The sequence below is a fragment of the Talpa europaea genome (assembly GCF_964194135.1).
Source record: "Talpa europaea genome assembly, chromosome: 11".
NCBI lineage: Eukaryota > Metazoa > Chordata > Mammalia > Eulipotyphla > Talpidae > Talpa > Talpa europaea.
The window spans coordinates 55,568,033-55,589,105 of record NC_140078.1 but is presented as its reverse complement, the minus strand read 5'-3'; the positions used below and the strand labels follow the sequence as shown (position 1 = coordinate 55,589,105).

General features: G+C 38.3%; 1 protein-coding gene across 1 annotated transcript in view; it reads left to right on the top strand.

Annotated features, from left to right (window-relative positions):
* Positions 1-21,073, top strand: part of TAFA1 (TAFA chemokine like family member 1) — a gene marked incomplete at both ends in the record, with an annotated part of 502,429 nt that overhangs the window by 182,483 nt on the left and 298,873 nt on the right. The window lies entirely within an intron of this gene.

Here is a 21,073-nt window from a genome sequence, read left to right as displayed (position 1 = left end):
TGACTGGACCAGTGCTCCTCCCTACCCTGCTTATTGTTCACCCTTCCAGAGACTTTCCTGGAGCCAGAGCTCCCTCCTGGAACCTCCATCTCAGGCCTGGTTTGCACTCAGTGCCCACCAGGGACTGACCCTCAGAGGAAAATACCCCAAAACCCCTAGGGGGCCAGTCACTGCAGGTGGGGTGAATGATGTCTATGGATGTGGAGCATGGCAGGCCTGGCCTCCCAGGCAGCAGCCCCATGCCCAATGACAGAGCGCAGGAGCCAGAGAAGGCCCTCAGCACCCAGCTTCCCACCTGCTCTGTGTATTTTTGGGCCAGGTGATGACTAGGTGCCAGCCTGGCACAAGGCTGCTCTGGGCTTCCATGGGTGATCCAGATGAACCCCCTTCTCTGATCCTGGGGACTCCCCCTTCACCCCTGCCTATGGCTGGCTGCTGACAGCACTTCCCAGGGATTCCTTAGTGAGACTTTACAGGGGGGATGACTTAAGCCTGTACAGTATTTACAAAACTCTTTTAGCATTGTAATAAACAGTGTTTCCCCCCCACCCCATCCCTCACCCCGCCACATACATGCCAAAAGGCAATCATAAGCCCAACTTTCAAGAAAACACATTTTTGGGTTGAATATGTCTCCTGACATATTTCCAAAATGACTTTTGAATGTTATAAAAACAATCATACAATGACCCCTAAAATCTCTTATAGAATTCTCTTCCAAGTAAACAATAATAGGGAGCAGAAGCTTGTGAGAAATACAATATCCATGGCCCTACTCCATATATAATTTTTAACTGGTTTATTATTTGTAAGCATATTGCATTTTGAGAAGCATGAAACTGAAAAATGGTGGCATTTCATCACCATATATGAAAGTCACATTATTACTGGCAATGTAATAAAGAGATACTATGAACATAAATATTCAGTTCATTTAGTTACCTTCATAATCCTGATAAATTTTTTAAATTGGAAAATTTACATTATTTCAAGTATTTTTCAAATGGCAAACGCTATCACCATTTTGATGTCATGCTGATTAAAATTTAGATAATTTGTGTTAACATTAAAGCTTCATGCAAGCACACACTAACCAATACTCCATTCCAAAAATATCCCACTAAACCCTGACCAGTGTGTTTGTACATTTAGACAATACTCCTTCTGGGATCCCCAGGCCACATAAAATAGCAAAGAGTTCATTAGAACAATGTCACCAGCATAGCGATAATTAAGGCTGTATCAGCAATTTAGGGGCTTATAACTCTGCTGTAAAGTTGTACTCTGGGATGAAACTCAGCACAAAAGTTCAACTTGGGAGTTGGTTGTTTGCCGGATCTGGAAGGAATATGGGGGAAAATTGATTTGGTTGTTTATGATTCACTACACTGCTCATCTGATTCTTGGCATTTGAGTTAAGATGTTTCATAGACTGGTGATCATGGAGACCTGGTGTTTTTACTGATGTTTTCATAGACCTTAGTCAAACTGTAAATATTACAGTAACTCAAATTGCACCACTGTTTATATTACATAAATGGGGACAAATATGCATAGGAATGCAATTAAAAGGGAAAAGGAGTAATTCTAATTAGGCAGTAACGGTAACATATTTCATGGAAGTAGGATGCAGCGAATTCCTTAGTTGCCTGTATGTTTCTGCCAAAGAGACACCAAGGCATGCTCCTAAAAACTTCCCTGGGATATTTAATTGGTAAAGCAACATTAATGCACAAAAAAAGTTTCGATCCAGCTCATTTAGAAAAATGCAATTTACATTTGCTTTCTTTTAGATGTAGATATAGAGCTCTTGCTAAAGGGAAAAACCTCACTTTAAAAAAAAATCCTGGGTTTCTGTGTTCTTTCAACTCTTTTACTATTACTTTGCTCTTTTGAAGAGAAACTTGCCATCCTGAGACTTGGCTGTAGTAATCAAGAATATAATAGCAGTGAACTCCTATTATAGTCAATTTGTGATTAGATACATTGGCATTTTGGGTACAAGTTTAAATGTGGTTTTAGGCAGTTATCTGAAATATAGTCCCAATCTAAATAATTAGGAACTCCTGCTTTTAGCAAGGGACTTAATATTAATGGCATGTGTAATAGTTACAAGCTGGAACTCTTGAATAAGATGGAACTGGGTTCCAATACTGCTCCTGTTCCCTTTGCTATCTGTCTGGGCTTTGGGAAAATGACTTCATCATACATCTGTGCTTCAGTTACTCTTTCAGTAATACGACAGTGATAATAGTAACTCTTTTAGAAGATTGTCATTAAAAAAAAAAAAAACAAAAACAGCAAAGCATGGTGCCTGCTACATGGCAGTTGTTTTTACATTAAGTTGTGCAGTGGCCTTCCCAAAATGCTTTTTCAATTTGTCATTTGTTTATTCATTTAGTCATTCATAAAACACTTACTTTTCAATTTCCATTGTGCCAGTCACTTTTTTTTTTCTTTCAGATTTTTTATTGTTTTATTTTTAGGTAGTTTTTGTTGTATAGTGATAATTTATATTTCTATGATAGTCTGTTCTATAGGTTTAATTTTTTTAAGATTTATTTATTCATGCATACAAGAACCAGGGTACAGGCCAGAGGTGTGGGAGGGTGAAAGGATTCACCAGAGACAGAGCTGGGAGCAGAACAGGCAGACTGACTGAAATACACTGCTGAGGGGAGCAGCGGGCGAGACAGGAAAGAACTGCCATGCCATGTGGGATTCTCGCCGACTGGCAGGGATCAAACCCACACTGCAGAGGCTGCAGACAGCTTCACAGTGCTGCGCTCAACCTCCTGCGCCACCAGGGGAGGCCCTCTATAGGTTTAATTTTAACAGATTTGTAAATAAAACAAGCAAAATTAGTAGTACCATTGAAAATGACTATAATTATTGAAAAACTTTAATTTTGAAAACAATAAATAGCAGGGCCTCCCCTGGTGGCGCAGAGGTTGAGCGCTGGGCTGCGAGGCTGTGGTTCATTCCTCGGCCGCCGGTGAGGGTCCCACAAAAAAAAAAACAAAACGAAACAAACAAAAAAAACAAACCAAAAAAAAAAAAAAACCAAAACAAAATAGCAATTTAAACATGTAAACATGCAAGAGTTTTGATGGCACATATTAAAAAAACTAGCAACAACAAATGTTGGCGAGAATGTGGACAAAAAGGAACTCTCCTGCACTGCTGGTGGGAGTGCAAACTGGTCCTACCACTATGGAGAGCTGTGTGGAGATTCTTCAACCTGCTAAAGATGGAGCTTCCATATAATCCAACAATTCCACTCCTAGGTATGTGCCACATTAATTCAAAAGGGCACCTGCACCCCTATGTTTATACCAGTACTATTTATAATAGTGAGCTATGGAAACAACCCAAATGTCAGTCACTCTTACTGGATTGAGGGTACAGTGATAAAGAAGGTAAGCTGACAAACTTTTTCATTTAATATTCTAATGGAAGGAAATAAGCCTGAATTATAACAGGTTTCAGAGAGGAAGCAAGTAAGGGGTTAAGATGGAATTGAACAAGGGGAAGATAAGCATGAGAATTAATTCAGAATATTCAGAGAAGGCGTCTAAAAGTAGACAGTGCATACTACTGATTTCTGTGGGCCAAAGAGTGTTTGGAAGACCAGCTCAGAGGAAAGCACTCCTGCCAAAGTTCAGCAGATCTGTGTGTGTGAGCTGAAAGGAACTTCTTAGACCATAAGAAAGGTGAGGGGGAATGATGAGATTGGCTTGGAGACGAAAACAAGGGCAAGACAGCATGGGGCTTTGTGATCCATGTAAGAAGTGTAGATTCAATGACCACGTAGTGAGAAGCCCTAGAACATATGATTTAATAAGGTTATGGTTTAAGAAGATGCATCAAGCCACCAGGTGGAAAATAGCTTAAAGAAAGTCAATAGTTTCTCCCTGAGTTTCTTTACTGATCAAAGAGAAATCCCCAAACTTCTGTGTCTGGGCAGTTTTGTAGCCAATTGCCCTCTGCCACTGAACTCTGAGATGTTAGCTATTTCATTATCCATGGAGTTGGGGAGGTGCTGCTCTAAATCCATTTATCCAGTGACTAAGGGCAGCTTTTTATAACATCACTCAAGATTGCACTTAGTGTTGTTTTGAAATTCACCTCATCATTCATAATTTCACTATGTCACAACCTATTTCCAGGAAAACTATATTCTGTATCTCCCAACCTTCTCTGCATAAAAACACCATTTTGGTATTTTTAAAATTTAAAATTCAAGGACATGTACCAGATCAGCTTATTTCTCTGATTTTTCCCTCTCTGGGTAGAAGATATTTTTAGACGTGTTACAACATTGCACTCCTAAATGACCTTCAGCACTTACTTTGAGTATATAAGTATCACAGAGTGAAAGTAGAAATTTCATTAGGATTTTTTGATTTGCACCATGTTTTGTCTGCTTATATTGTTCATCTTTCCTTTTTGCTCATATCTTGGCTTATATTTTTAGAGAAATTAAAGTTGTAAAAATTGAGCTGATGGTTTTCTTTTTTGCACTTCATGTTACTGAATTATTAAGTAATAATGTAATAACAAGCACTTATCTAGGGCTTTGTTGAAGGACTTCCTATTTGCAATTCTGCCCCCAGAGAACATTGAAAATGTTTTCTCTGTAAAGTTTCCAGAGTAACATCAGCTTATCTACCATTTCTTGATACACCCCCACAATGCTATAATTTTTCATTTATCAGTTATCAGTTAAGTAAGTTGGATGGTGATATACATCAGTGAAGTAGGAAACAGTATCTCTGAGATTGAGTTTGAAGTCAAATGAAGCAAAAGTGCTTAAATGTATGTTACTGAAGTTTGAGAGTGTAGCCTCCCACATGTTCTTCATCTACCTGACCCATTTTATTCATTTGTGTTTGTATGAATGCAAATAAATCGTCCACCATGGTTAAACACATGGTGTCAACCAGTGTACACCAAATTTTGACACTTGCATAAAATTTGTTCCTGCCAATAACTGAGGACATAGAATATTTTAATTAAAATAATTAGACTCATGTTGATCTGGGCAAATTGAAAGCATAAATATCAGAGAAGTTTGTGTAAACAACAGAAAAGTGATGCTGAAAAAAGACATATATTTGTCTTAATATTTGAAATTAAAAATGATTTAGCACAGAAGCTACATTTAGTCTCCCATGAAAAATCGGTTAGCAAAAAAATGAGTATTCCTGCTTGGCAAACATCATCAGTGGTTGCCCACTTTGGCAGTAAGCACGTGTCCTCTAGTTTCCACAGTCCCTGTCACTCATTTCTCACAAGTTGAAGCAGTCATCTGCCATGTTTCATTCATTTGAAGTAATTGCTGGGCAACAATAGGATTTTAAGTGTGTGATCACAAGAACAATAATATCACCTACATGGTCAGCAGCTTCAAAATGATCCTCCCATCCTCCATGATGCCCTCCTCCTTGTTACCATGGCCCTGTGATGATTTCTTCTGAAAAACAGAATACAGAGGTGTTTGGGATCTTACTTCTGAGAGGAGGTAATAAAATGCTGTTACTACCATCTAGCTGGCATTCTCTGCCATGCCTTCTCATTTCCTCACTGTCATGAAGATAGATGTCATGGTGGAGAGGCACACTACGGAAGGAATGGAGGGTGACCTCTGGCCAAGAGCCAGGCAAGAAATAGGCTGCTCAATCCAACAACCCACGAGGTGCTGAATTCTGCCAGGCACCTGCCAGTGTGGAAGAAGGTCTTTTCCCAGTTGAACTTAAGAGAAGACATCATCTCTGGGTGACACCTTAATTGCCTCCTGGTGAAAGAACCTGGAGCAGAGGACCTAGCTCAGTCAGGCCCACATTCCTGACTCTTTTTTTTTTATTTTTTTTTTTAATTTTTATTTTTTTTTAGAGAGGCATTTTTTTTATTTTATTTATTTGTTTGTTTGTTTGTTTTTTGTTTATACATGCACTGGGTACAGTCAGAAGCACGGGAGGGTGAGAGAATTCACCAGAGCCAGAGCAGGGAGCAGAGCAGGCAGAAGGACCGAAGGACACTGCTGAGGGGAGCAGCGGGCGGCAGGAGAGGTCTGCGCGCCATGTGGGACCCTCCTCCGGTGGCCGGGGAGCAGCCGGGGATCGAACTGGCGCCGCAGAGGCCGCAGGCAGCTTCGCAACCCAGCGCTCAACCGCTGCGCCACCGGGGAGGCCCCACATTCCTGACTCTTATAGACTGTGTTGTTTGCTCATTTCATGGTAACTGAGGACCTCTCAACATCATCCATTATGGAGCCATAGAAGAGAGTTCACTGTTGATTTATAAAATCCCAAGAAAGTTTACTGATATGTGCCAGTAATGCACCATCTTTTCCTGAAATAAGGTATATTCTTTACCTATTGGTATAACAAAGTACTCTGAATTTCAGCATCTTCAAAGGATGCCTGATAGTGATTTAATTCTTTTGAGATACTGTTAAAAAGTCTGGGCCATCTAATGATGTTTGGTCTGTCAACAACAGACTACATATATGATGTCGGTCCCAGATACAGCCTAGAGATATTGTTGTAGGCTCCACCATCTAGAATGCTCTGGGGTGATTGCACAATAACAAAATTTCTCTGATGACACATTTTTCAGAATGTGTCCCTATTATTAAGCAATTCATGACTCTACTGAAAAGCTGTTTATATGGTAATTGTCATTTTTTTCTATACTGAGTTTATATCTTTTTCTGTTCCTTTATATGTATTTTTCAAAATTCTGGTTATCAAAAGTATGACTCAGATACAAAAAGGTAACAGACTATTGACTAAGTTCCCAGAATTCCAGCCTTCTATAGGAGCTGACTACAAACAATACAGACATCTGGGTCAGACTTCTCTAAGTTAGCATCAGGAGAAGCATGGAGATTGCCTACATCAGCTTTAAATAAGATGAAATCTAATGAAAGGGGCAGACAGGGTTAAAATAATCTTCAAAGATTTTTTTGTGAGTACTGATAAACTGGGTAGCCCTTAGTGGATACTCTCACTTTTTCACTTGAAAAATATGGCACTGTTCATTTTCATTTATGTATTCAGTATAATTTTACCTTTTTACAAAGGTAAAAGCCTTCATATCATACCAGTTACCGTGTTTAGTTTAGGAAATAAAATGAATAGGTTATAGATTGCTATGCATGGTGTTTTTAGCTTTGGAGATTGATAGTTACATTTTAAGAGGTGCATCCATCATAGAATTTTATTAAAAATTTTCTAACAGATTAACATTCAAATGTCAGAAATAAGAATTAGACATTATTAGTTGCTGCTTCAGTTTGTACGTCTGTTACTTAACTTATCTGCACTTGTAGAATACTGGATTGTTTAGATTAACCTGAATATCCTTTAAAAATAGAAGTGATATTTACATACACATATATTTAATGTGTATTTTAATTTCTTGTCTTGCAGTCCTTAATTTCTTTTTTAAACCTTACATTCTTGTAAACCTATGTAAAGCAAATGCTTTATGCATTATATATATTCATTATTTATTAGCAATTTTGGCCAATTCAGTTTCTTGTTTTGTTCTAATGCTGTGTTTTATGAATGTTGTTTATATTTTATGCATATGGTGGTGATAAATATTGGTTGGCTTTAGTGGAAAATTTAAAAAATATAATTGTTATCTAGGGTCAAGCAGTTCATGATAAAACCTTAAAAAAATCATAAAACTCATGTTTCTGCAAAATCAGTTGGTGTAACAAACCCTCCTAAATAATTATCCCATCATAAAAACTTTGGAATACTCAATATATTTAACATGAGTGTGTGTAGTTTTACTACCAATCAGTAGGCTCATTTTTACCCTTGCTTTAGGTTACAATGGTGATTTGAAAGGGCTTTAATGCTACAGATATATCCACTGACTAATCTTGGTCAAGTTCACCTTTTTTAAGGTTTCCTAGTACCACTCATTGTCCATTAAGTATGTGAAGTAGATCAAAGGTTAATGGTCCTTAATTAGACTTCATTAAGTGATGATACAAGATCTAGAGTTTCTCATTATGCTTCAGGATTGGACAGCAGTGTCATAACATCAGGAAATAATGAACTCGAAGACGTGCACTATCATGCATTAGAACACTCCAGCAACTTACTCTGTTTCAGATGTATTATCTCAAGTGTGGAAAAAAGTGAGGAGCATATTAATAGGTTGGTCAAGTTCCCATTTTGAGAATACACTATATTTTTAATCGAATGACTTTGTGATTTGAACTGTTATGATTTGAAAGGCTTTTGGAACTTTTTATGTGTGATTACCATTTATTAAGTGCCCTCAACCACAAGAAACAAGAATGTTTGATCATTCCATAGTGTATACAGCCCTCTTTTTTGCTCATGTATTTTTGCTCATGTATCACCTCTGAATTTAGGGGCTGTCCATTCCTTCACTTCCTGTGTAGTGATTTCAAACCCACTTTGATAATAAAAGGGATTAACATAGCATATTTGATACTAAGCATGTTCTATTTAGATCAGATTCTGTCTCTAGTTCTCATTTTGCTCTGAGAATGGGAATCCATGTATATAGAACAATCATAACTGAAGTTACCGTGTCAGAGGAAATGAATGCACAAATGTGGAGCCTATTACCATGTGCTTTAGAGATAATCACAGTGAGGGATAACAAGCCAGATTTGGTCTTCTATAATGCAGAGCAAATATATTCCAAAGGATATTGCTCTTCATTACAGTTTAATGTAATTACTCCTAATCCATAACCTGAACAGTAAACTCAAACTTCTTTTTTTTTTTTTTGGATTTTGAAATTTTATTTTTTATTTTATATATTTTTAAATCATTTTCCATTATTGCACAATGTATGCATTTTCATCTTGGTTATAGTCCCCATACAATTCCCACCCACCTTATTTTGATCCTACTCCCTGCCCCTCATAGTATGTGTCTGGTTTATAGTTGTTGTTAATTTTGATTTTTACTTTATTATAATTAGGTTTTTTCCTGGTCCCTCATTTAGGTTTTCTAAATTCCTGCTATGACTGAGACCATCGGTATTTTTTTTTTTCTTTCTGGCTTATTTCACTGATGAGACTCAACAAAACCGAAGAAAATAATCCAGTCAAAAAATGGGCAGAAGAGCTAAAAAGACACTTCTCCAAAGAGGAAATGCAAATGGCCAAAAGGCATATGAAAAAATGTTCAACATCCCTTGTAATCAGGGAAATGCAAATCAAAACTACAATTGTTATAGGACAGGGAGAGGGGCAGTCCCTTCGTGGTCGCCAAATCTGTTATAGGACAGGGAGAGGGGCAGTCCAAGCCCCGCAAACCTGCCTATTCTAAATGGGTTCTGCCATCCGCCGCATCAACACAAAACATATGAGACTTTAATGGGAAGGAACTTTAATTAGGAAACAATACAGGAAAGGCAAAGAATCTAGTTTCTAAATGAAGCACCCAAAGTTACCCGTCCCCTCGTGGGTAAAAGTCCATCCATATGGGATCGGCCCAGAACAAGGCCCCAAAGCCTGCTAAAAGTCTAAAGCATCTTCCAGTGGGGACCCACAGCAAAGGGTCACAAACAACCGGACAAGCCCAGAAGGAAAAGAGCAAAATCAACATCAAGATAAAAGCTGCCATTGTCACCTCCCCACGGGTCTCACCCACATCTGTGTCACCCAGTCCACGACCAAAAGACAAGCGCAGTTTCTTCACGTGTCTCTAGGCTACATGCGCCTCCTCCAGGTCTCCTGGCTCCATCCTGCTTCCTTCCTCAGTCTCTTCTGCAGCTTCTCCTCTCCCTGCTCAGTTCCACGCTCCCTTGGGTGGGGCAGGGAACCTCCCCCTTTCCTGGGGACCACCCTGTTACACAATGAGATACCATCTTATATCAGTGAGAATAGCACATTTAAAAAAAAAAAATAGCAGAAAGGGCCTCCCTGATGGCACAAGGGGTTAAGCACGGCACTATGAAGGAATCAGAAGCCTCTGCTGCAAGAGTTCAATCCCCGGCCAGCCAGGGTGCAACCTATATGGCGCAGCAGACCTCTCCTGACTCACCCGCTACTCCCCTCAGCAGTGTATTTCACTCAGTCTGCATGTTCTGTTCCCTACTCTGTCTCTGGTGAATCCTCTCAACCCCACATCTCTGTCCTATACCCCAGCTCTTATATGCATAAATAAATAAATCTTAAAAAAATAAAAAAAAACTAGCAAAAATGCAAACATTTTATCTAAACTATCACTGAAATGCTTTTCCCCTGGATGTCAGTATGACACTTCCTTTCACAGGCCTGTAGGGTAAGTAAAAGTATCAGGCTTTTCTGCCCTCCAGCCATTAGATGTTGGAACCTTGTGGTCCTGAATACATGCCTGATGGCAGGCACCTGGAATAGGGTGTGGGCATATGTAGGTGAGATTCAGCTGGGCCAAGACTGGGCTTATAAGGGTGGCATCACGGGGACACCAGTAGAACAAAAAGAGAGGAACAGCTGAGCAAAAGGAGCAGAGCAGAGATCACTAGAGAATATCAGAGAGCCCAGAAAGAGTAAAGACTTGCTGGGGGCTGGTATGCCTGCCAGCCTCTCAGCCCCCACCAACTTTGCCTGCAATGTGCCTGGTAAAATCCCAATAAAAGCCTGAAAAGCCAGTGAGGGCTCCAAAACTCCTCCTTTGCCCCATCTGCTCAGGTCATAGATATCTTGCTCCGTTCCATCCTGCCGCTACAAGGCCTCAGGGAGGAACTGGACAGCAAAAAGTGACTTACATGCTTTTTTTCCCATTTTTCTATACATTTCTGAGAAAGGAGAACCAAATGACTGAGTTGATACTAACATTTATAACTGAAGTGATTGAGGGAGGATAAATAGGGTGACAAATAGATCACCCCCACAAGATAATGACAGCAGTCTCATTGAAAATCCTACAGAAAAAGCAAAAAACCAGGTTTAATGGACCTTGTAGGACTGGAGGCTTAGAATATGATTAGACTTTATATTTTGCAAATACTGTGGCTATAAAATATAACAACATATGTTTCACATTTAAGATGATAATGAGCTTATGTGTGCACCTGTGGTTTTGTGTGTGACTTTATAAGAAAAACAGAATTTAATTTATCCTTTGTAAATTATCTTTTACCCTAGAAAAAAATTCAAAATGGTACAAAAACATTTTGGGGGCCTCCCCGGTGGCACAGCGGTTGAGCGCTGGGTTGCGAAGCTGCCCGCGGCCTCTGCGGCGCCAGTTCGATCCCCGGCTGCTCCCCGGCCACCAGAGGAGGGTCCCACATGGTGCGCAGACCTCTCCTGCCGCCCGCTGCTCCCCTCAGCAGTGTACTTTGGTCCTTCTGCCTGCTCTGCTCCCTGCTCTGGCTCTGGTGAATTCTCTCACCCTCCCGCGCTTCTGACTGTACCCAGTGCATGTATAAACGAACAAGCAAACAAATAGATAAATAAATAAATAAATAAAACATGCCTCTATTAAAAAAAAAATTAAAAAAAAAACATTTTGGGGGGGTATCTTTTCTATCTCTAAATCAGGACTGTTGATTAAGTCTTGTGTGCACTGGAAATATGGAAGCTCTCATTTGCTAACAAAGCAGGTGGATAAATATTAGTTTGAATAAATGAGCAAAGATTACTACGCACTCATGTGCAAATGGTCTATAATAAGAAATGTATCAGGCCCAAAGGATACTTACTGTCATCTGTCTGTCTGTCTGTCTGCCTATCTATCTATCCATCCATCTATGTATAATCTATCATCTAGCTAGCTATCTATAAATGACACACACACACACACACATATAATTTTCACAGTGGCCTGTGGACTGTTGTTTTACTTGTAAAATACAGTGGCTCCTGAACCCCGTGTGGTGAAGTAGATTCTCAGGGACAGAAGCCTGGGATTGTATCCTACACGAATACCCAGAAAAATCATTTTGCAGCCTTCATTTTGAACAACCATTGGATATCAATTTTATATCTGCTCAGGATGCTGTATTTCCTACGTTCAATTCAAATCAAAAAATATTTACTCTGCTATTTGATAGGAGCTCAGTCTAGTCAGTTATCTCAAAATTGCTATTCACGTGAAGATCCCAGATGCCTACAGAGACACTAAGATTCTGTTGAACCATTCCATGCAAGGATAGCGGGAAAGACATCCACAAAGGGACCACTTTTGAAGGGTCCTTTAAGGATGACTAGGAGTCCATGAGGAAGGCAAGAGAAAGGCAAGGCATTTCAAATGGAAAAATCACAGCTTTGTGACCAGAGGCAAAACAGGGTGCATCTGAAACAGGAGAAGGGTTAATGACTAGAAATCTGTGAAGGAGAAATTTGTGACATAAAAAAGACTGGGAGGAGGTGGGAACTAGATACAGTAAACCTGTGCTCACCAGTCTTTGGTATTTTCATGGTTTTACACTACATGAGTTCTCCTTGTACTATAATTTCTTTAATATGTTGCTTTACATCCAGTTACTTCTTTTCTAAAATGAATTTATTTTGAAAGAAAATTCTGTATCAGCATATAATGCAATACTAGCATCACCTAATGTAAACAGGAGATTACTTTTAAAGTGAATTAAAGTGAAACAAGATTTTAAAATTCTAATTCACATAGTCATTGGAAGATGCTGAGCATGAAGTCTGCTTTGTCAAAAAGGGCGGTGAGCAGGTGTTAGGAGGGAGGTAAATCTCTTCTAGTACTGATGTGAGACTTTCTTCTTCGAAAGAAAACTAAAAACCATACTACTTTCTCACCATGAGTTCGTGTCATAGCCATATACCACCCCGTTGGACTACTATCGAATATCATATATACTCACTCAATACTAGTGTGCATTGAACTGTTGATTTTGTGCTCAGGATGTATTGAATTGCTTTAGGCTAACAAGGAAGTTAAAGCATTTGGGAATGTCTATATATATATATATATATATATATATATATAAATGTCTATATATAAATTTATTTTCTTACATTGTTGTTCATTTTTGTACAATATTTGATTTCTCCCTTCAAGTGTATCCCCCGTAGTTCTCCCACCACAATGGCACCCATGAACCATCACCGTAGCCCCTTGTGCTCTTCCCTCCCGTTTTGACCCCTTTCTGTCATCTTGAAGGTCTTCTACAATACATTTCCCACTATTTGAGAATAATTATTGTATATCATAAATATTTTGAATCTTGTCCTAAGGGCAATTAGAAACCATTGGAGCATTTTGAAAAAGTTCACAGTGTGTTTCTCTAACTTGTCTATGGAATAACCCACAAGTAGCAAGAACCATATCAGCACGGTGAAAATGTCTGTTTCCAAGCTCTATTTTCCTTTTCTTCCTCCCTCCCTACATCCCTCCCTCCCTCTTGCCTTCCCTCCCTTCCTTCCTCTTCACTGTCATACCTCTCATCACATGCAGAGAGACAGGCACATAGTAGGTATTCAATAAATATACATCCATAAGAGGGCAATTTCCTCATCAATAGTGTGGGCTTTGGTGATTTCTAACACATGCATTTTCAGGTTTAAAAATCATCAATTTAATGTATTTAATTATCTTTTATAATGAAGGAAAATTCTTAGATTTTTCAATAGATTGAAGAAGGCTTGGCTCTCTGGTTACTTGATTTAACCAAAGCACTTGGCTTTTATGTTTGATATGTTGGTCTCTAGAGTACATTTCCATTGCAGAGAAGATTCCCCCTGGATCTGGAAATTATTGTTGATTCTTTTTTTTTTTTTTTTTGAGGACTAGAACATGTTTAATTACCAGTATATGCTGAAATTTCTTCATATAACTACAGTTAGCCAATAGTTCAGAAGAAGCTACCTTGAGGAAAAAACTTTATTTTGTGTCTCTAAATATTCATAAAACCTGAGTAAATCACTAAATTGATCCCTTATTCAGACTCTGTAGAGAACCACACTTCAGATTTTCCCTTCGTGAGATTTGCCATTGACACGATTTTTTTTTTTTTTCTGAAAGTACAGATTCTGTCAGGTACAACTTAAGTTATGATCTATCTTTTTTTTTTTTTGACTGAATCATGCAAAATCCTTTATTTTTATACGCCACCTCCAAGTATATTCTTTCATAAGTCTTGGTCTCTCTCTCTCCCCCTCTCCCCTTCTCCCCCTTTCTTCCCTCCCTTTCTTCCTCTCCCTTTCTGTCTCTCTCTCTCTCTCTCTCTCTGTATCCTCCCTCTCTCCCTCTCTCCTCCCCCCTCCCTTCTTCATCCAAGCACACAATCTACCTGGGCTATGTTGTTCCCTCTTTTCTTCCTCCCACTTCCCTCTCTACTCTCTCTGCCCTTTCTCCCTGTTTCCATTCATTCATTCACTCATTCAATACTAGTGTGCATTGAACTGATGACTATGTGCTCAGGATGTATTGAATTGCTTTAGGCTAACAAGGAAGTTAAAGCTTTTGGGAATGTCAATTTCCCACTTTGATAGATGTTAGCTCCTTTAAAAACATACCAGTAAATCCAGTGCATGAAATATATACTAAAAATCATCTACCTTTCATGCCTCTTTGGATAATTCACAGATTTTAAAACAAGTGAAACTTGTACACAATGAATCTGAATAACATCATAGATATCCAGCCCCTCTTTAAATCTGCATCTTTTTTATCAGGTCAAACTCATGGCAATTAGGAGTCTCTTTACAATAATGAAGCTTTAAGTTCCATGCTAGTCATTTTGCCTGTCGTCACTTAGTGTGGATAAAGAAAAAGACATGAGTGTTTCCTCCTTGTATACTCCCCACATAACTGGGACACGTTTGCTATATAAGCATCTTATCAAGGTGTCTTAAATTTTTGCTTGTAGGAGTATAACACATAGAGTACAAATCATAAATGTATAACCTAATGGATTATCCCAAAGTGAATACATCCAGATCGAGAAATAAAAGATTATGTAACTTAGATGCCTTCCCTGTCACTCCCACTCTGGCTAAAGGCATTATCCCAACTTTTAATCTTACAGATTAGCAGTGTTGTGCCAGCGAATGATGAATGCAGCCCCCAAGAAATCATGGACAGCTGATGCAAACACAAAAGGGAGTTTAATACAGACTCGAGTCTGGACTCACGACACTCACCGACACAGCGGTGGATGGCGAGAGCCCCGAACTGGGAAATGGGAAGATATTTATAGAGTTACAAGCAGTCTTAAATTTTAAAACAAGCTGGCAGTTACTCATTGGTTACTGAAAGGCATTTTTGGCGCTGGCGCAACTCAAACTCAGTTGGTTGGCCAGGGATGCTGTGGTCTCCTTATTTGGTTGTCTCCCTTTCCATTGGCCACCAGGGTGGTCCTAGAAGGTGAGGCGAGGATGAGACATAGTTCAAAAATGTTGCATCATCTTCCAGGAAAGTGAAACTTAAACCTAAAATTCTAAAATGGCGCTTCTACACACAAAATGGTGAAACAATGGTCAAGCACGTAACAATTCCGTTCCACAGCAGTTTCTATTTTTGAGTTTTGTATGATAACCGATACACTGTTGTTGCTTTTCTTTAACAAAATATTTGTGAAACTGATTAATGTGAGTGAGGTAGTTCATCATTGCATGATATGATCTCCCAGTTTTTACACACCTTCTGTGATGTTGAATTTCACTTTGGAAATTCTATAAATAACAGTACCATGAAAGTTATAGTATATGTTTGGGGAACATTTATTCCCATTGGGTACATACGTAGGAGTGAAATTTTGGGTCATTATATGCTAAGCATTTGTTTAGTTTTAGTAGAAAATGCCAAGAAGTTTTCCAACATGTTATGAGAGCGTATGTTTATGCTAGAAGCAGTGCATGATAATTTTTTTGGCTTTACATTCTTACCAACAGTTGGTTCTGTCACTGTTTTTAATTTTTGCCATTTTAGTGAGTACTGCAATAGTGTTTGGCTTTAATTTGCAGTTTATTAATTACTAATGAGGTTGAGCACTTTTTCTTATTGTTATTGGCCATTAGTTTATTCTGTTTTGTTTAAATTATTGCCTATTTTCTACTGGGTTGGCTAACTTTGTCTTACTGATTTGTAGATGTTCTTTTATATTCTGGATATAAAACCTTTGTTATCTGTGTTGCATATCATGTTCTATGGATTTCTTTATAATTGTCTTAATGGTGTTTGTTTGCTTGCTTGATTTCAAAATGAACAGAAGTTTTGACTTTAATGCTGTCAACTATGTAAGAATTTTTTTCACACTTTTTAGGAAATATTGAATCCAGAAACACAATAGTTTATTCTTCCTAACTTTCATGGATGTTGGAGAGCAAATTTACAATGCTTATTTCCCCATATCACTTGCTTGGCTAGTTATTTTAAGTAGTCATTTAGTTTTAATAAGGTATTTTACAATGGATTATTTCTCCTTTTACCTATTTTGTTTGTTTTAAAATTTCTTTCCTGTTTATAAGCTATTTCTCTAAAAAAAAATTTCTAGCCATTTGAAACTAGTATCTTTTATATTTGTATTAATCTTCCTAAGCAGTACTGCTCTTGAAAAGAATTCTTTGTAATTCCTTTAAATAATTAGTGGTTTAGAGAGAAAGGACAAAGGGTTTTCTGAAATGCAAATTCCAAGGTCTTTTGCATGAGGACAGAACCTTGGATGGGGTAGGGAAAGAGAACTATTTTCATTCTGATCACTATTTTAGGTGATGCTTCTTTTTGATTACCTTATATTATTAAGGCTAATTTTGATCAAGTATATTCATTGTGGCCTGCCATTTCTATTTCATTAATGGCTATGGACCAGGTTTCTGCCATGGAACAGGGAGAACTTACAAACACACTCTAGTGTTTGTAGTTTTCATTCCTAGGCAATCAAACTCCAAAGTAGAATTACCACTACTATCATGTTCTCAGAGACTGATTTATAACAAATGTAATTGTTGGAGAATGTATTAAATTTAAAATTGTGGAATGAAAATTCTGTGATGGTGGAGTCTATGATTTGTTCATCAACATATTCACAGTGGCTTGATATATGGTAGGTGCTCAGTAAAAATTAGTTGAATAAGAGAAAAAGGAAGGAAGGCCAGAACAAAGGGAGAGAAGGGAAAACAAAAAAAGAAAAAGAAAAAGAATAAATCAGATGCCACAATAACATGGATGTCTCTCCCATCCTTTGGTCTTTCAATTCAGCATACTCACCCATATTCCACAGTTTTCTGGCTCAAGAACTCTAGCCCCAGAGATAAACTTTTAAGTGTAGTTTCATAATGATTATTACTGCAATTCAGCCCAGATCTTGTTCTTCTTATCTGTTTCCTAAATTCCTGACTTTGTACTCCCAGTTTAAATAATGGTTATGGTTCATTTTAGTTCCTAGACCACCTTTGGCTACCTACTCAAATCTCTGCCCAGTGTCTGGATTTCTTGGCCTCCATGAGAACATCCCACTACAATTGGCCCTTTAGAAGTTCCCAAACTGAGCCAATGGAAGATACTCTATTAAAGGAGGGTCAGCAAAATAAGATTTATAGAAGGTATGTTCTAGATAAACGTTGGCTGAATCAAGGTTTGTTCACTTAATTAATATGTGACCTTCGTTCAAGTTATTTAATCTCTCCTGAGTCTCAGTTTCTCCATCTCTAAAATGAAAATAATAATTAGAAATTACTTAGAGAGATGTTTTGAATATGAAATGAGCTAAGGCAGTACAAGGATTTGCCTCAAAAGTAGCTGCCATTAATATTGCTTCTGTCTCTTCCATAATCTTATTGGTGTTTTCAGTCATCTGCATGGGGATATTTCTCCTGGTGTGTGAATAAACTTTGAAGACCTACTTACAGAGAATAAATTTGTTTGGTGAGGATGAATTACAGCAAAGGAAGCTGGTGAACTTCATAGTTACTTTTGTGAAACTATAGTGGCTAAATGAATTCTTCACTTGAAAGATCTGTCAAAAGAACCACTACTAGTCATGTGGAATGAGCCAGCTCTGAATGGTATCAGAAAGAGAAACTAACATATTCTAACAATTTGTCACTCTTATTTTCCTTCAATATGCACTGTCACTCACCAAAAACTTCTTTCAAGGCTGTATGACCCTGTAGTGAATGAATGATTAATTGGGTCACAGCTTATCTAGCATTCACTACTTATAGACTGGTAGTCTTTCAGATAAGGAGAGGCTGGCTATTCTTTTGGATAAGTTTTAGGTGATACTAGCATGTCTTTGGGGAAACAATTCCAAATGGTTCCACTAATCCTTTGAACTTGATCTTCACGCATTTTGTTTTGAAGACAAAATATGGAGGTATAAAAAAATACCCTCTTAGAGTCTGTTATGCTGCTGCCTTGTGTTTCTCAAAATACATTCTTTAAATCACTGAAACCAGGGTCATTTGGGACACCCATAAAGCATGCTAATCCTAGGCTGTCCCCAGTCTTCCTATCTACACTCTATTTCAGTGACTACATCTGCATTTTTGGCAGACACCAATAGGAGTCTATGAGTCGGCTGCACATTAAATTTGAGACCCACAGCCTTAACCCCTAAGTGTGATAAATAAATGTTATGTGTGTAGGTTGGACTTTGTGAGTACAAAATAGGAAATTCACCACATGGACTGTTAACATTTTTCTTTATATATCTTTATGAACCAGGGAAAGATGTTAAGTGAACTAAGTCAGAGAGTGAAAGACAGATATTGGATAGTTTCGCTCATCTGTGGAATGTAAATAGCCAAAACAAAAATACATTGGCAAAATACAGCAAAAACAAATCTTGGACTTTGAAAAAATTTGCTGGTCCCCAGAGGGAACAGAGTAGAGAAAGGAGAGAATGGGGGAGGGAAGTAGATACAGTATTTGCACCAGTGAATTCATGGGGGTGACTAGAATTTGTGCACATATGGAGAAGTAAAAATGTATAAATGAATTTAAAAAAATAATAAATGAATTAAAAATAAATACATTTTTTCATTTACTCCTATTTTAATGTGTATGTGGGGCTCAATCAAACCAAGTAATATGAAAGGTAAATGAAACCACAGTATGAATGAAATGAGTGAAATATCTGTCCCAGAACACAATTTTAACAACTATCTCTCATCTTGTGTTGATATCCAGGTAGTATCAGGTCCTGTTTATATTGTAGTGCACATGTTTTAGGGACCTTAAAATCTTATTTGATATGGCTGGTTCAGTTCAGCTATTTGGATTCAGCTGTTAGATTTCAGGCACACCATAAACAATGTGAGTGACCTGTAAGTACATGAAGAGAAGGGAGAAAGGAATGCTGTTTTATGATAATCTTATGGTTTGCCTATCTTGTTTTTCTGTTTTTCCATTTTTTTTTAAGATTTATTTATATATACAAGAGCCAGGGTACAGGTCAGATATGCAGGAGGGTGAGAGGATTCACTAGAGACAGAGCGGGGAACAGAATAGGGAGACTGACAAAATACACTGCTGAGGGGAGCAGTGGGCGAAGCAGGAGAGGTCTGCCACGCCATATGGGACCCTCGCCTTCCGGCTGGCCGGGATCAAACCCATGCTGCAGAGGCTTCAGACAGCTTAACAGCGCTGCGCTCAACTGCCTGTAACACCAGGGGATGCCCTGTTTTTCCATTTTTTAATTCATTAACAAACACATTATAAGACTTTTGTCATTATGGTGTACTTTCTTTTCTCATATTTCTCCTATGGAATCCACAGCAACAAGGCCAAGGCATGAGTGTCCACTCTAGATAACATGTGTTATTAATTTAGAATTTAAAAGCATTTCCCATAGGAAGTATGGGACTAGCATAATGGAATCATTTATTCATCCTGTTGTAGCAGTGGAAACCTCGACTATAGTATAAGTGAATGGCATTCATGGGTATATTGGAGCTGAAGTGTGTGGCACAAAAAAATGCCAACCTAAAGTTGTATCAAATTATCTTTGCTTTCCTCTCTATCTGTTGGTTTGGTGTTAGTGTAGTTTATTAGCTTAGGACTGCTGGAGTAAAGTATTTGCAGAAATGCTATGGGTAGGTTAATTTCTGTATTAATAACTGAACTTGACTGGTTTGCTCAGCCTAATCCTATGGTTGCCACAGAATTTCTTTTATTACAGCAAAGACAGTCAAATAATAATAAAAAAAAGAATAAGGGTACTTTTTATAATGGGGCCACTGCTTAGCTTAAATCACAACATAAGGTTTGTTTTATATGGCTTTGGTGCAAATTCTCAGAGGTCCAAATGATAATGGGCAATTGGTTTTTCCCCTGGGAAATTTGGGAGATCTGATGGATCCTGTCATTATATAAGTAGTAACCTTCTCAATGTCACAAAAGTAAACCTTCAAACCCCAATAAATTGATCATTTATTTTCAGGTTCATGGGTTTACAATTCAATTGTGGTTCAGCTGCTATTGACTGCGTTTGGTTGTGTTAAGATATAGTTCAGGGCCTCCCCTGTGGCACAGTGGTTGAGCCTAGGCTGCAAAGCTGCCCGCAGCCTCTGCAGCACCGATTTGATCCCTGGCCGCTGGGCAAGGGTCCCACATGGCTTGCAGACCTCTCCTGCCATGCCCGCTGCTCCCCTCAGCAGTGTACTCCCTCAGTCTGCTTGTTCTGCTCCCCACTCTGGCTCTGGTGAATTCTCTCACCCTCTGACACTTCTGACTATACCCAGTGCTTGTATAAATAAACAAATAAATAAATAAATAAATAAATCTTTTAAAAAAATTAAAAAAAAAAGACATAGTTCAGTTTTTGTGTCAGATTTAGATTGGCTTTATGTGTCTTCATTCTGAGACACTTAGAAAAATGTCTGACACATAGTGTTTCTTAGTAATAAGGGCTTGTTAATGCTTGTACTTACAAGGTCTTGAGTAGTTCTGTCTTTACTTGCTGTAGTGGATTGAAATGCATCTTCCCAAAGGGTAGGTTGAGGTACTCACCCTCAGTACTAGTGAATGAGATTCTTGTTTGCAATATGGTCTTTGCAGATATAGTCAAGTTAAAAGGATGTCTTACTGGACTAATGCTGGTCTAAATCCAGTGACTAAAATGGGACTGTTTTCTTTATAGGGGCAGGACAGCTTAGAGTTAGATAGACAGA